This window comes from Aptenodytes patagonicus, chromosome Z (assembly GCF_965638725.1).
Source record: "Aptenodytes patagonicus chromosome Z, bAptPat1.pri.cur, whole genome shotgun sequence".
NCBI classification, from domain to species: Eukaryota; Metazoa; Chordata; class Aves; order Sphenisciformes; family Spheniscidae; genus Aptenodytes; species Aptenodytes patagonicus.
The window spans coordinates 47,571,489-47,583,667 of NC_134982.1; positions in this window are offsets into that span (position 1 = coordinate 47,571,489).

A 12,179-nucleotide genomic window follows, 5' to 3' on the forward strand; every position below is an offset into this window, starting at 1 on the left:
CTCTTCTAATTTAAATACAACCCACACTGGCAACAGAGTACTTTTTTGGGAATAACCTATCTATTTACCTAAACAAATGAATTCAGTAACTTCTTAGTCAAAATATATTGTTAGAAATCATACTACTTCTATTACAATACTGGGAGAAGTTTTCAGTATACATGTGGACTAGCTGGTTTTGCCAAATGAAACTGCGTTTGTCAAATGACAGTGGCTAGTTTTGGTGGTGTATTTTCATTGAAAATGATATGTAAACTTAGTAAAACAGTACTCCATTTTCTATTCTGAGAGGCACATTCATTCCAAAACAGAGTGCAGAGTCAGCCATTGAGCAATATAGTCTTTTTTGGTTATGTTATGGAAATGGCCACACCCACTTTAGTTGATACAGGAGAATGACTTCTGTGTTTATGTAAGATTATTTTCTTGGCCTGAATGATGCTGTCTCACTGCAGATTTGTATATGAAGTATTTCTGCAGCTAAGCTTGCAGCTGAATTTGGGGTCCTTTGACTTCTGTATGAATCTCAAATTTTTGGTAGAAAACAACATACTACCAGTAAAAGTTGACCTTAGAATTTGAGTTTAGCAGTGTAAATCTGGAGCTTAGAAATGAGAAACTAAGAATCAAAGGACACTTTATGTGTAAGCTACTGTAAGAATCCTTTTTTCTCTGGGGCAAGTCTCTCACTCAACCTCCTCATATTTGATTGCTTAGCTGTGAAATACTTTGCTGCTCTCAGTATATGCTGCAGTATGTTACCGATTAGGTACCAGAGATGCTGTGATGGAAGGTATTGTTACTATTGTTACTATTGTTACTATTAACTAAAGTATTTGAAGAAAATTAATTAACAATAACTTCATGCAGTTTATGGTATATTTGTTTTTCAGTTATAGGTTATAACTGTCACCTATTTTGCACTAGTACGTTCCAAAGTTCGTAATATAGCAAAGTGGAGAACTGGGTAATCACATAGTTGTTTTCATAACATACTGCAGTTTGTTTGGCACTAGTAAGCTACAGTGTCCAACAACAACTTGAAAATTCCTGTAGGCATTTTCCCCAGTGGCTAGGTTTGTTTCTGGTGAGCAACTCAAAGGCACAAGATCTGTTTGCTTTCTTATTGCAATGGGGACAGCACATTAGCATCAATCCTGATCCCTGAGAATACTGTAATCTAGATTTACCCTGCAGGAAATCCGCTCTAGTGAATAAGACAAAAGCAGTTCATTTCTCATGAATAATCCTTCCTCATAATTTATGAAGTGGGAACAGAGTGCCAAACATGACATATGAACAAATTATACACCAGGATATTTTGACTGACTTCTCCAGATCATACCTTTAAAGGACCTCTCATAACAATGAATTGTGCGAGCTGCACATGAACTAATATTCAGCTATATGCACTCTGTACTTTGAATCTTTTCTTCTATATTGCACCATATGTACTGTAATCTTCCATATGACTTTGCAAAACACGTGATTGTATCATCTACTAGTCTCCTCTAATAATCTCCATGTCTTTGGGCCAATTTCAACTGAAGGGAGACAGAATCACAGAACCTTTGACAAAGCTAGTCAGAAGAGGTTTTGGGTGATCATACATCCAACCTCTTGGTGAAAGAAGGCCTAATTTCAATTTAGAATATGTTGCTCAGGACTTTATCTGGTCAAGTTTTAAAAATCTCTGTTATAATTACATTTCTAAAATTTAATGAAATTTGTCATTGGGGTAGAGAGGTCAATATGAGTGGCATTGTCAAAGGAAAGGCAGATAGGAGCCAGTTAATACACATTTTGCTTGGCTTCTGCTCGTCAGCTGACAGCTGATCTTATGGCCTATGGAGGAACTGGCAAGAAAGAACCTGGTGAACATATCAAGGGAAAAAAATACCCTTTGTTAAGTCTCCTGTTTCCAGAATAGCTTGGAAAATGAAAAACGGAAAATGAAAAACAGAAAATGGTAAACAGAATTTTCATTTTTCAACTATTTTTTCACTCATGAAATGTAGTTCCACTTCATGAATTTTCACATTAGAGATATAAGAAGCATATATACATAACTGGCCCAGGTTAAGAAACGTTAATTGCAGACCTCTTTCAAATAAATGTAAACCACCTAGATGGATTTTAACTAGAATTCACCTTATTTCTGAAGGCTGAATTCAGATGGGCAGGTCTGTTTTTGTTACGTACTGTCTAATCCTACAATTCTTTCACAAGTCCATCATTTTGCTTGATGTAGCAGCGTTCATTTAGAAATGCATCAGAGCAAGAAAGCGTCAAACACTACAGAATGGATGTCAGCATCTCTAATTAGGTTGTAACACTCGTAACTCTCTGGATTCATATAGATGTACTCAGACACTCCTAAATCTAGCTAAACCTAGATTTATGAGCAAACATCACGGAAGAGGCAAAAAATGGCCGTTTGCTCCTTTATCGTTTTCAGCAGAAATAAAAACATTATAAATGTAATATATTCGTATTATATCTTAAAGACTGTAGCTCTCTGGACCTCTGAATGTCCCATTATAGTAAGAAAATATATGAAGGTTTATTGAGGGGGTGGCTGGCATGCCAGCTGTCTAGCAATGGAAGACAAAAATCTTTCTAATGCAGTTTTACCTGCACATTTTATTGCACTCCATCAAACATATCTGTCAATAAAAACCCCTTAAATTATTTGACGTAATTTAGTACATTACATAAGAGGTATTAACATAGTTAAAGACATCTCCAAAGCAAACAGCTTAGACAATACTTGTTTTTCAGACTGGTTGCATTGCTGTTTAAATTGGTACCTAGCCTCTAAGTATTAAAGAAAAACAGCTTAAAATGATAGAAATAAACCTCAGTATAGAGGTAAAGGCTTGCATTCAAAAGACCCCAAGAAATCAGTTGTACATAAGCACAGTAACTGTGGTTTCTGCACACCCGAACTGCATCCAGCAATACTTAGAAATCCAGCACTATATATTCTTGAAAGGGAGAGTGACATCAAAACCGCTAAGCATTTCAGGGATCCAGTAATACAGACTGATTTCTTCTTATTTCAGATGTGGTTTGTTTAACTGACAAATTGGATTTTGTTTCCTAGTCAACTATATCTTTCAATGACCGATCATCATCCAGCCCTGAAATAAATGTTACCTGATTAAAGTAGTAAAGGTTAAAACATTTAAAACACATGCCGCAGATCTCAGAAATCAAGTCAAGATGTGTAAGGGTAAGAATTATTAGAGGATTTATGAAATCCGCCCCGAACAAATTAATTCATCAGTTTAGCCAAAGGCCTGTCAATGAATTCAAGAGCTTTTCAAAAAATGGAACATCTGTTGCATATTTAAAGGTTCTGTTTATATGTGAATGTAGTGGATTATTCTTTCTGAGGCGGGATACACAGTTTACTTAAATGTATTTGGAAGTTAATTTGGAATTGCTCTTATGTCCGTGAGGATCAGGGGTAATCCATGGAGGATTCCAGCAATTACTAGTTCTCGAGCCTTTGAAGTGATTGAGGAGAATTTGATCTTGAGTGAAGCTGCAAGACACATCTATAAATCTGGATAATGACACTGTCAAAACAAGCTATTACCTCACAAGAGTTAATAGTAGCCTTCCTTTTTTTTTTTTTAAAAGGAATCAAGATTACATGGCTTTTTAGAAACAATGTGGAAGTCTCTCTGCCTTCTGTGGTCTTTCTGAGATGACATAATAACCTAGGCTCTCATTTGTCCTAACATTAAGTACTGACTAATCTCATTCTGTTTTAGAATATCACTTAAGCTAAGGCTTAAGTCCACTCAGCTAAAAGAATTTGGTTTACTGTCTCTGTTGTGAAAGGATGGTACTGATCAGAAAATGTGCATTAAGCAAAAGTTTAAGCACTTAGGTTTTTTATTCTGTTATCTATACAAATATTCTGTTGTAAATGAACACACCAGATTCTGTAGAAAACTGACGTGATTGTGCTACTTTGTACTAGCTATATTAATTTAATATATATACAAGTATAAATGGATACACCCACCTACTAATTGAGATTTTTTAATCTTTCTATATTTTGCCTAAAGTATTCTTAGAAAACATTACACCAATGCACATGAATGCAAATGCTATTTATACCATACAGAAGACACAGAACCTCAAGACAACAATTTGGCTTAGCAGATCTCTCTGTCTCATTTTCTATGGTGGCTGCTGCTACTCCATTTATTTTTATGGTCCCAGTAGTTGTAGTGGTTAGATGATAAACATCAGTGAAGTCATAATAACAGCACATCTGTCTTAACACAGAATTATTCCCTCCCACCTACACACATAGAGCTGTGTACAAGTGACAAGTTAATCTCTTTAAGAAAAAGAAAAGACATGCAATATGAGTGACTGGCTGTGATAAGAATGCTCTTGGGAACATTTTGTCTGCTATTTTTTTCTCTTTTAATTACACCTGTGACTGCAGATTTGGATTTTTTCCATGTCCTTTTTTTTTTGGTGAAAGTTAATGGACTACATTTGACAGTTGGCCTGGGGAGTCAGTTACTTGTGCCTTATACTTACAACGCAAGACCCGCAGGGACAGAATCAGCCCCTAGGACTGACCCAAAAGGGACGGCTGAATTTGAAAACCCAGGCAGGTAAGCTCTGGACCAGCAGTAATCTTGAATGTTGTGGGAATACTCTGGTAGGCCTGTACAGAAGCCCAAGCAATTGAATGCTGTATATTTCTGTCTTTCTCTCTGGCTTTTTTGTTTCCTTTTGGCTTTATTTACTTACTATACTTAAAGCATGAATCTTCTTTGTTTCTGGAGGGCAAAATGAAGCATTCAGCATGAGAGAGCACCATGCTGAAAAAGGCAGGTCCATTGCTCACTGCTGCCCTGTGGCAGTGCAACTAACTTGATTACAATTCCACTTGAAGTCAGCAAGCAACCATCCTCAAAACCAGAAGTATTCTTCCAAACTCCAGTAAATGCTCCACTTCTTTGGCCCTGGTCTGTTCCTTAAAATGCACTAGCAAAAACAGTAATTTAAAACTAATTAAATAGCAAGTATTAGAAAAAAAAAAGAAGTCTGGTCTGTTTAAAAATAAGAAAAAAACATTAAGGTTGGGGTCCAATCCCAGAGTAAGACTGAATATTGGGGGTTTATTTGGTTTCAAGAATTTTCTTATGAAGAAGTCCATTACCTGTCTTTGAGATAAATTAAAGCTAGAAAAAACATGTATGTTTTTAACAGTAACAGTAATTCCTTTTGTAAGCCATATTGTTTCTTTCTGTGGTTTATAAATAACTTACTTATTCTATATGCTACATTTTGAAAAAAAGCTGGTATCAACTCAGAATTTACCGGATAAGGTGAACCACAGAAAATAACAGAACAGTGCCATTCAAAGTAACTGAGAATTTGCTTAGGAACTGAGGAAGCTACGTATGTTTGATTTGGACAATAAGACTTAGCTATTATGGCTTATGAATCAAGTTTACTATTCTGTGGCTTTGTTAAGTTTTAATTGTTGATACTTGCATCTGGAAGCCTTAATTACAAACTAGGAATGGGTTTCGGTTTGTTTGGGGGCCAGTGACATAGCACATGCTTTTACGTGTATGTGTACAAACTGATAGATAGGTCGTTTTGAATAAACCTAACAGAGATGTTACCTATTACAATGATCAGATACCTGACAACAATTGTAAGTAATATTAACCCAGTAAAAGGCATACATGGCAACTTACTTTTTCATTTAATATATAATGTATTTCTGATGATTCCTTTAAATTAAATTAACTTTTAATGTAAGTGGCTTAATAATTTCTTTGATGCTTTAGAAATGATATAATGGTATTTCTCCTATTTTATCTTCAATGTTATCCATAAGCAAAGACTTGGAAAAATCTACCAGTAGTTTTAGTAGTATTGTAATTTGTTGCTGGTATTACAGAGTTCCTTTTTTTTTTTCTTTTTTTAACAGACCAGTGAACATTGGGCAGGGGCTCAGAATTTCTCTAAATCAAAGATATACTTCGCAGCGCAGTTCTCACTGTGTTATGAAATGTCTCTGTGCTTGGGTTACTGGTTTAATATATTTGTTATATTGAGAGCTGATTCAGCAGAAATAATCTTTGACATACTGGTCCCAGACGTTTGTGGTTTCTGGCACCAACGGCAGTCTGATCCTTCTAGTAAAAGAGGTTAACTGACTTCAGAGTTGGGGGAAAATCCTCCAGGAACAAAAATATCCCTGCCTTCTACATGAACACGCATCATTCTTACATGCTTTAGGGGAACTGACTGGTGAATTGTTTGACAAGCCCCCAGTTTATCTTGTCTAGCTCCAGTTGACATCTTTAACGTATTTGTACACAGCTATAATATTCCCCTAAAAACTGTCACTTCATCAATTTATCCTATTTTGCTAGATGTGTTGTATAGATAACACAAAGAAGAAACACAGGAAATGACTTGTATAAAGCACTGCATTCTACTCACAGTATTGGAATAGGATTTTTTTGTTTAAACAGGAGTTGTCTCTTTTTAACAAAGCTTCAGAATTGCTTCCTAATATGCCTTTGTGTGTGTGTGTGTGTGTGTGTGTGTGTAAGTCTCTGCATGTTTCCTCAAAAGTGTAACACATCACGTTATGGCTCACACTATCAATGAGGTAAATTGCTTAGAACAAGTCAGAAAGGAAAAAAAAAGGTTTAAGAAGATAACTACATACAGTTTTTCTTTATTTTTGGATCATCTTAGGAGCCTAGCAATTCACAGCAATTCACATTTCCAAGGTGACCCTATAGTTTCATTTGATTAGAGATGCTTTGGCTAGGTTGGACCTGATAATTAAGTCAGATGGCTGTTTACAAGGCTTGTGTATTCCAGGTTTTGTGATTTTAGTTATGAAAGCCGCATGTCCCAGTCTCCCACACCAGATCACATTTGCATCTTATCTGCTTAGGAGGCTTTAAATCACGACTTTCTTATCTCTTGAGGACAGCTTGCCATGTTACCCCCCAAAAAAAGAAAATAAAAAACCATGTCTTTCCAGTTTTAGTCTTTTTTTGCTCTCCTTTCTGCATGTGTGGTGCTTTTAAGTCTTTCCCTTCATGCTTTGCTGTCAATCAGAACCCAAAAATGTGAAATCAAACCTGAGGAAGCAAATACTTTTCATTTTTTCCTCAAGGAAAAAAGGGATTACGGGAACCAAACTCAACTGTAATCTCCATAAACCATTTCTATGACTACTACTCATAATGGAAAGCTCTGTTCCATTTCTGAAATAATTTTTATTTGTGAAGTGAAATGTGTAACACATAATAAAAGATCCTCTGAAGAACAATTATGCTGATTTGGTTTAACTAGACCCAGAGCATAACTGAGACTGGTCCACAAGCCTTCCGAATGTTCACATATTTTTCTGAAACATTCAAAACTGCTCTACACAAATATCTGCTACAAATCCAATGGAGCTGACAAGCCTCATTATCCAGTTCCCACTCCAGGCAATCATGAAATCTGAGTGTTGCTGACATGATCCATTTATATACAATATTTATTTAAGGACAAAACTTTATGTTTTCCTCAAGTCTCTCTTTAACCAGACACTCAAAGGAAATGAATCAATACTTTGTAACACTTGTGGAATCAGTCTCTCAGGTTTATTCCAGCTGAATAACACATCATCTGGCAGACAAACTTTAAAGGACAATTTTGCAGCAGGTTATAAGAATTACACTACCCTGGCTTCTCAGAGTTAGTAAGATTTAGGACTGGCTAGACTCTTTCTGAGAATGAGTTAACAATACAAGGGATATCCGATTTATAGTTAAACTCTCAAGGTGTTATCTATTTTTTATGTGTTGTGTACATGTTTAAGTGTTGTGCAGCATTTCCAGACATCCTTAGTTAGCATTTTCAAGCTTTTGTTTTACGATTGTTGACACAAAAGAGAAGAATGACTTGAAGATCTTACGAGTCATTAAGAATTACCAGAAGATGAGACTGGAAATGTGCATATAGCTAGGTAAGCATTGGTGCCATGTCTTTTGGCACTGGGCTACAGGACAAATGGGACTCTGGCTAAACAATCTGCCTAGTATTTAAAGCTCTTAATTTTTAAATAATAGCGTAAGCAGTTAGCCAGAACTCAGTTTGTCTTACAGACTTCTTCAAAGAATCACAGAATGGCTGAGGTTAGAATCATAGAATAGTTTGGGTTGGAAGGGACCTTTAAAGATCATCTAGTCCAACCATCTAGTGAGCAGGGACATCTTCAACTAGATCAGGTTGCTCAGAGCCCCGTCCAACCTGACCTTGAATGTTTCCAGGGATGGGGCATCCACCACCTCTCTGGGCAACTTGTTCCAGTGTTTCACCACCCTCATTGTAAAGAATGTCTTCCTTATATCTAGTCTGAATCTACCCTCTTTTAGTTTAAAACCATTACCCCTTGTCTATCGCTACAGTCCCTACTAAAAAGTCTGTCCCCAAAGGTTGGAAGGCTCAAGAGAACATCTAGTCCAACCTCAAAGCAGGGTCACGTAGAGCAGGTTGTTCAGGCCTATGTCCAGTTGGGTTTTGAATATCTCTAAGGACAGGGATACCACGACCTCTCTGAGAAAACTGTGGCAGTGTTTGGCCACCCTCACAGCTGAAGAGCTTTTCCTTATATCTAAATTATATTTCCTGTTTCAATTTGCACCCATTGCCTCTTGCCTTGGGCACTACTGAGAAAACTATGGCTCCACCCTCTTTATACCCTCCCACCAGGTATTTATGCACACTGACAAGATCTCCCCAGTGACTTCTCTTCTTGAGGCTACACAATCCCAGCTCTCAGCCTCTTCTGGTATGGTCAGATGCTCCAATCTCTACATCTTCATGGTCTTGGACCTTCTCCAGCATGCCCATGTCTTTCTGGTCGTGGGGAGCCAAGAACTGGACATAGCTCTTCAGATGTGGTCTCACCTGGGCTGAACAGAGGGGAAGGATCACCTCCTGTACCTGCTGGGCAATGCTCTTCCTCGCATAGCCCAAGATACTGTTGGCCTTCTGTGCTGCAGGAGTGCACTGCTGACTCATGGCCAGCTTGTAGTCCACCAGGACCCACAGGTCTTTTTCTGCAAAGTTGCTTTCCAACTAGTTGATCTCCAGCTTATACTGCTGCATAGGGTTATTCCACCCCTCAGTGCAGGACTTTGTTGAACTTCATGAGATTCCTACCTGCCCATTTCTCCAGCCTGTCGCAGTCCCTCTTCGATGGCAGCATAAGCATCTGGTCTGTCAACCACTCCTCCCAATTGTGTATCATCTGTAAACTGGCTGAGGATGCACCCTGTCCCACCATCCAAGGCATTAATGAAATGGCCAGTACTGGCTCCAGTATCAAGACCCCAAAATACCTCACTAGTAATGGGACTGCAGCTGGACTTTGTGCTGCTGCTAACAATCCTTTAAGCCCTGAAGTTCAGCCAGTTTTCAATACACCTCACTGCCCATTTATCTAGCCCATACTTCATCAGCCTCTCTATAGAGGATTTTATGGGAGAAAATGGTGAAAGCCTTGCTGAAGTCAAGATAAACCACGTACACTGCTCTGCCCTAGTCCACCAAACCGGTCATTTCATTGTAGAAAGCTAAGGGGTTGGTCAGGCATGAGTCTGATCTCCTATGATTCCACTATTTGCCCTGTTCTCCTCTCTCAAGGTCCTGGACTCCACCATCTCATGGTAACCACAAACCAGGCAGAGCTCCATGTATCCCTGCTGCTCTCACATAAAACGCCAATTCTGCTCCTCACTGTCCTGGCTCATCCTTCCTGGCCCAGGTCTGTCCACAGCAGCACTCGTCATGCGAGCTATCCTGCCACGTCTCTGTGATCGCAAAGAGACAAGCCCTGCAGCTGCACACAAGGGCTCAAATGTCCCTTCTTTCATCCTTGTGGGGTGTGCATTAGTGTACACACACTTCAGAGCATCGTTGGTCTGATTTCCACAAAGAACTCTAAGCACTTCTTGAATACTGTTAATGGGTAATGTGTAAAATACTGTGGCAAATGAACTGCTGGAGACAAAAGGCCTTCCAAAATGTTAATTCAGTGCACATCACATTACTGAGTTCCTCTTTGTAGCACTTTTAATGCTGCCATGCTTAATTAATACCACTGAATTGAACCACCTCTTCTTTCTTTTAGTATAGAATTAAAAACTGACTTGCATTTCAAAAATTCTAGGTGCCTGTACTTTCCATGGGTTTCAGTTAGACGTGAAAATGCTGAGTGCATCTGAGAATCACTAGCTTGCTTTGTTTTCAGACTTACTGACATGGAGGATGCTGTAAATGTAACTAAGCTGCCCTTTTTAGATGCACATCAGTTAATTTGTCTCCTCTCTCTGTCAGAGTGAACAGGAAGGCCACAATGTTACATGTGAAATACTTTCAGGGATATAGCACATATTTAAAAAGTGCTTATCCCCATTATCCTATTCATTTTGGTTGTTATCTGAGCTTAACACTTCTCTTACGAAATCTAAACTAAGTCAAATATAAGCAGAGTTCAAATTTTCATATGGAGTTTGGATATATTCAACTTTTCAGTAATGGCAACAGCTTTTCAAAATGAAATACTTTTACAAACCTTTCCCTGCAGAAACACGGTGTGAGACATTTTTGACATCCTAGCAAATAACTTCTACCTTGAGCTAGAAAGACTTCCTGAAAGAAGGACTTTTATACTCCAAAAACTTTCAGAGATATGTGACAGAAGAAAATAATTCTCTGGCCTCTGAAAACATTTTCATTATGGGCCTGGTCCCAATCTCAGTGGGTCAGCTTGTTTTCTAGCTTTTTTCAAAGTGGAGTAAAGATACAGAAACTTCTTGTAATCTGGGAGAGGAATGTTAATGGCAAGAGGAAAACTACCTGTTCACATGCTAACCAACTGCTCCTGTTGTGTTCCTCCCTTTGTTCTCCCTCCTTAAGGGAAGAGCTACAAGAGTGTACCTAACCATAACGGAGACTCATCCTAGTGACTTCACTGGGATTTTCTGGTGCAATTCTTCCAGCTAAGCCACTGAGGTTTTACCACTGACATAAAAGCAGAACAGGGTCCTTGGAGTGTAGGCAGAATTCTACTGCCTGTTTATTAGAAAAATTAAAGTGTTTAAGCAAGAGTTTAATCCGTTTCTTATTTCCTTCTATTGTGAAGTCATAATATTGTACTTGTGACTCTAAAATAACAGCTGTACTCTGCATGAAAGAGTCCTTATTGAGCACAAATATCTCAGTAAGAATTAAATGCCGCACAGTATTCATTAAATAAACACCTTGTGGTATAAGCACAAATTTATTTTCAAACATGATCCAGTTTAAAAGCTTGCCTTAGAATGAGAGCCTGTATTCTCACTGATTCATCTAAGATGTTCTGAGGGCTGAGGTGTATTAAGTACCTGAGGTCATGGTAAAGTTATATTGTGTTTACTTTGCCAAATTTTTAAAATCTGGAATGTCATCCTGTTTTCAGCTTTGGTTTTATGATGGTACAGTTCTTGTCACATTCCTTTGGAATGAATGCAGTTAAGTGTATGACTACATTTGTATTTTTAAAGCAATGTAATTTATTGGTTCTATGTTACTTTTTACTTTTGAATGACCTCCCCCAACATACATAGTGCCTGACAGAATCATAGAATCAAGGTTGGAAAAGACCTCTAAGATCATCGAGTCCAACCGTCAACCCAACACCACCATGCCCACTAAACCATGTCCCTAAGCGCCTCATCTACACATCTTTTAAATACTTCCAGGGATGGTGACTCAACCACTTCCCTGGGCAGCCTGTTCCAATGTTTAACCACTCTTTCAGTAAAGAAATTTTTCCTCATGTCCAATCTAAACCTCCCCTGGCGTAACTTGAGGCCATTTCCTCTCGTCCTATCTCATACTCATGTAGTTTATTGTTGCAGCAACTGTATTAGTGCTTTCATGCCTGCTATCCTCCCACTGCTCTACTATGACTGGCTAATCAAAAACCACACGTATTTCATCAACTTCTGTTAGAACAGAATTCTGGCTAATAGCACACAACTTAAAAGAAGCAACTTATCATTGCTCCAGGTTGCATAGGTCTTCATTACTCCTGGAGCAGGCAGGTAGCTGCCTGCATGTCAGCTGCA